We start from the raw sequence: 5,501 nt of genomic DNA on the forward strand, positions 1-5,501 counted from the left end.
CCAAGGGGGTTTTAGTGGTTATAAATGAAGGAAATTTTGACCTTTACAAACAACTTTCCAGGCTATTAGCTTACAAGGTTTTTGCTTCAGTCTATTTACAAAAAGCGGAAGGCGGACTTCCTGTTTTGAACCTTCCTGCTTCGGTGCCAAACTAGGGTGTTTCTTGATCCAATTTTCCGTTTCTACTCACGGGTACTTGTTTAGAGTCCAATTGTCCACAGGAAAAAGTCAGCGCTCTCCGGCAATGGCTATGCGGCTTCCCTCCGTAAAAGTAGCAATCAGTTCGCAGCACCGCACCGCTCACCCCACTTCGCTCCGGAGCCCCAAAATGGGGTTCCCCGCGAGTAGGGGAGGCGCTCCTGGTGCCCTGCCGAACCCCACGTTCCCAGGCTTCCTCCACCTGGGATTTCTAGCGGGTCCCCACCTTCGCCGCGGCGGGAAGACCCAGTTTCCACGGAGCCAGTTCCTCCAGTCGGAGGAACTCCGCCATTCGCCGATGACGCTAACCCGGAAGTCCTCCCTGAAGCAAAGTTCTTAACCCAAGGTATTATTTCTGGGTTAGTGAAGTCTGTAACCTGAAGCGTCTGTAACCTGAGGTACCACTGTACAGGGCATGAAGCGTATTAGAAATGTGGAAACAGCTTCTCTTCCAAGAGGCGTCTAGCTTCCCATGAAGAAATTCATGTGATTGAGCAGGTGGTTGCTGAAGAACTCCAGGCATGCCTGGAGGATGGGGACCATTTGGATCCCTTCCAATCGGGAATCAGGCCTCATATTGGGACTGAAACTGCCTTGGTTGTGCTGGTCGATGATCTCCCGCGGGCTTAGGACAAAGGTGAAAGGTGTTTCCTGGTTCTGCTGGATCTCTCAGTGGCCTTTGACACCATCGACCACGACATCCTTCTGGACTGTCTAGAGGAGCTGGGAGCTGAGGGTTATACAGTGGTTCCACTCCTTCCTCCTGGGCCGTGTTCAGAAAGTGGTGGTGGGGGATCAGTGTTCAGACCCCTGGGCTCTCACTTGTGGGGTGCCTCAGGGTTCCATCCTCTCCCCCATGCTTTTTAATATGTACATGAAGCTGCTGGGAGAGATCATCAGGGGGTTTGGGCTGGGTGTTCATCAGTATGCGGATGATACCCAGCTCTAACTCTCTTTTAAATCGGAACCAGTGAAAGCGGTGAAGGTCCTGTGTGAGTGTCTGGAGGCATTTGGAGGATAGATGGCAGGTAACTGATTGTGGTTGAATCCTGACAAGACAGAAGTGCTGTTCTTGGATGACAGGGGGCAGGCTGGTGTTGAGAACTCGCTTGGGCTACTGCAACACATTCTATGTGGGGCTCCCTTTGAAGGTGACCTGGAAACTACAACTAATCCAGAAAGCGGCAGCTAGATTGGTGACTGGGAGTAGCTGCTGAGACCACATAACACTGCTTCTGAAAGACCTACATTGGCTCCCAGTACGTTTCTGGACAGAATTCAAAGTATTGGTGCTCATCTTTAAAGCCCTTAACCGCTTTGGCCCAGTATACCTGAAGGAGTGTCTCCACCCCCATCCTTCTTTCTGCACACTGAGGTCCAACACTCAGGGTCTTCTGCTGGCTCCCTCCCTGCGGGAAGTGAAGTTACAGGGCCTTCTCGTTAGTGGCACCCGCCCTGTGGAATGCCCTCCTACCAGATGTCAAAGAAATAAACAACTGTCTGACTTTGAGAAGACATGTCAAGGGAGCCCTGTTTAGGGAAGCTTTTAATATGTGATGAATTATTGTATTTTAATATTTTGCTGGAAGCCACCCAAAGTGATTGGAGAAACCCAGCCAGATGGACAGGGTATAAATAAATTATTGTTATTGTTATTGTTTTAAGGACTTTACCACGCAACATGGGAATCCACATTCATCTGAAGTTCGGAAGCAGTTGGACAATCCCCAGATTCAGGGGATCTCCATTTGTGGCCATCTGGTAAAAAAAGGGGAACTGGGTTTTATCATGAATAGTAGGAACAGTGTATCCATAACTTGCCCAGGATGCAAAGGGAGAGGCGAGTGCTGTGCTCTGGTTCCAGGACAAATCTCAGACAGTTGACCAACTATAGTCCCACAGACACGCACACAAAGAACAAGACAAAATGCTGACCGTGGAGAACGGGAGGAGGTCTTCCAGGAATGCCTCCAGACTCTCAATATTTTGTGGGACTGAATCACATCCCAGAATATTAGACTAGAGACTCAGCTACATTACTCAAAAAACTGTGTTTTGAATGCATTGTAAACAAGCAACATGGTTATTAAATGCTGTGGCGGCGTGTCATAGGGCATCTGACACCAGTGTTGAGTGCTCCTGCTTCCAGGTTCCATCCCACCCTCACCTTTGGGAGAGTCCAAAAAGGAAAGAATGAAAAGCCCATGGCAGAGGCACAATTCCATCCTAACACCGAACCAGCCATACCTGTGGGATTTTGTAGATGTTTGACACAGGTGACATATGTCTAGAAATAACAGCTTCAGCACCTTCAAGAACAGCCAACAGGTTATTCCTCTTCCCACAGCCATAGTTTGGAATGTCTGCGTGCCCAGTAGAGAGCAGGTCTAGCAGGGCATCAGACGTCATCCATGCATTAGAATAATGGTCATAGATGACATAGCCGAGGGTGACATTGAGTAAGAGCCTGGGGTCCTGATTGATTTCACGAATGGCAGCCAGGAAGGACAGGATATTCCAGTATTTCCCATATTTAGAGCTAGAATGAAAAAGTGCCCCCCTCCACTGAATGAAAACAACATTTCTAATTCTTGCTGTATCTAAACTCTCAGCTGTTTCCAGCACAGAAAATAAAACAAGTCCACCCTGAGATGCTTAAATACCTTCCATTAGCGACCTGTAGGAGAGAGGAAAGGCCCATCGGCCTCACTGAAAGTGGACTGACGCCATAGTGAAACTGTGACTACAACTTTCACCATCATGAACATTTCACGAATATTTTGCAGGTGGGATTCAAGCAGTTGGTCCCTTACCTTTACCGCCCCAACCTGGCCACAGTGATCCATGTGACGGCCACCTCCAGGCTTGACTACTGTAATTCGCTCTGCGCGGGGCTGCCCTTGAAGCTGTTCCAGAAATTCCACCAGGTGCAAAATGCTGCAGTGAGGCTCCTCACGGGGTCTCTGCCATGGGAGCATATTCTCCCAGTGCTTTCCCAGCTGCACTGGCTCCCGGTGGAGTACAGGGTCAGATTTAAAGTGCTGGTTTAACCTTTAAAGCCCTTCATGGCCTAGGACCCTCGAACCTATGGGACCGCCTCTCCCGGTATTGCCCATGGAGGACCTTAAGGTCCATAAATAGCAACACCCTAGAGGTCCTGGGCCCTGAGGAAGTTAGATTAGCCTCAACCAGAGCCAGGGCTTTTTCAACACTGGCTCTGGCCTGGTGAGACCAGGGCCCTGCAGGATCTGATTTTTTTCTGTAGGGCCTGTTAGACAGAGTTGTTCCGCCTGGCCTTTGGCTTAGAGTCAATTTGATTCCCTCCCCCTCTTTCTTTTTCCTTTCTCCTTCTGTGATGAGGCTGCGTTTTAACGTTTTAATGTTGTATTTTAATCTTGTTTTTAAGTTGTATTCATTCAGCTTGTTTTTATTATTGCTTGTTAGCTGCCCTGAGCCTGGCCTTGGCTGGGGAGGGCGGGGAATGAATAAATAAATTATTATGATTATGATTATGATTATTATCATAGAGCACCACATAATCAGGATGAATGCTGAATCAGCAGGGTGTCTGGAGAAGCCTTGAAACAGGTGGAAAGCATTATTGTTTGGTTGACTGATTCATTGACTGAATTAGAAGCAGGATGTCACCTCACTATCCTCTCAAAAATGGGGTCTATTTTAGTGGACCCAAAGGAGAACTTTGGACAAATCCCTTGAGTTTCCATGAGAAGTAAAGGAAAGGGGAAGGGGGAAGAGTGATGTTGTGTCAGGCGTGGAGAGTTCTCCTCTCCCTTTGGTAACATCACAGATAAGAATTAACAAGCAGTTGATCTATTTATAGTCCTTTTAATACAGCACCATGTTGCAAGCAGAAATACACAGCTCTCCGCAAGGAGGGCAGTTGGCTGCTCTAAATCCTCCTTCCGACTTCCGTAGCATTTTAGGTGCCAATGGGAAGTTCTTCCCTCCCTCTGACTTCTTTGCTCTCTGATATGTTCAGACCTCCGAGTCTGTGGTGAGGGGGGTTCCCCACACTCTCAAGTGACATCTCAACTAGCTGCCCCCTCCCTTTGGGTTCCCTTGTCATTGTCTCGTACCTGGGCAACTCTTCCCTCAGCTGTTCAGCTCCTGTCTCTCTGCTTCTGAACACACTGTGAACAAGGGTGTTTGTGTGACTTTTCCCCTCCATCTCTCCATCGGAGAGGAAACTGGTCTGCCATAGAATGCATTCCCCTGTCCTCGTCTTTAGACTATTCCCTGACATGTTGTGATCATTTGGGTTGCCCTTTTTGTAAATTTTGATATGTTATGGGGTGCTGCAAGTTATTATTCTCTCCCCAGCGCTATTTAAGATCTATACGCTATTGAAAATCTATATGAAGTCATGGGGTGCGGTCCTGAGGAGCTTTGGAGCAAGGGGCCACCAGTATGCCCATAACACACAGCTCTAGGGACATGGCTGGCAGGGTGATCTACTGAGCTTCTTGGGCTTGCTTGTCGGGAGGTTGGCGGTTCGAATCCGTGCGACAGTGGCAAGCTCCCATTGCTCTGTCCCGGCTCCTGCCAACCTAGCAGTTTGATGTTGTTTTTTAATTTTTTTATATGAATAAAATAAAGAAACATACAACAAAAAGCAATACAAGATTCAAATGCCAAAATTCCGCTGAATCTCCTGACTTCCCCCCAACCCTTCTGTAGATCCTAGTGGTAATATTTACACCTGCATATCAAAACTGTCCAAATTTTGTCTTTCCAAATTGTCCATACTTTCCATTAATTTACAAGTGTGGTTAAAATCCTGCTAATGTTTTAACCTGCTTACAATTGTCTTGCTTTCTGAGCTTCCCAGTTAATGTTGCCATTTCAGCATAGTCCATCAACTTGGTTTGCCATTCTTCTCTGCTCAGGGTTGTTTCTTCCGTCCATCTCTGGGCTAGTAGCATCCGTGCAGCTGTTGTCGCATACATAAACAATCTTTTCTGGTCCTTTGGTATGTCGGTACCTATAATTCCTAATAAGAAGGCTTCTGGTTTTTTAAACAAAAGTTATTTTAAACATTTTTTCCAATTCATTATATATCATCTCCCATAATTTTTCAGTTACTTTATAGCCAAGTGGGGGGAGAATGTGGGAATTTTCCAATGTTATCCTGATGACAGTGAAGAGACTGAGGATAAACAACAGCAAAGGCCCACACCCACTAATGAAGGTTCTGAATCTGAATCTGAATCGGATGATTCAGCGGATTTCAAGAGTGCTACGGCCTCTATGCGACCCTCTGAAGGCTCTGATCGAGAATTGGA

The 5,501-nt window shown here is 47.2% G+C and overlaps 1 long non-coding RNA gene across 1 annotated transcript; it reads left to right on the top strand.

The window, feature by feature from the left end:
• Positions 1-524: 524 nt before the first annotated feature.
• Positions 525-2,404, top strand: LOC128409513 (uncharacterized). Its single transcript, XR_008329236.1, has 2 exons — positions 525-804; positions 944-2,404. It is a non-coding gene; the product is annotated as an uncharacterized LOC128409513 (long non-coding RNA).
• Positions 2,405-5,501: the final 3,097 nt, after the last annotated feature.

The sequence above is a fragment of the Podarcis raffonei genome, chromosome 2, assembly GCF_027172205.1.
Source record: "Podarcis raffonei isolate rPodRaf1 chromosome 2, rPodRaf1.pri, whole genome shotgun sequence".
Taxonomy (NCBI): Eukaryota; Metazoa; Chordata; class Lepidosauria; order Squamata; family Lacertidae; genus Podarcis; species Podarcis raffonei.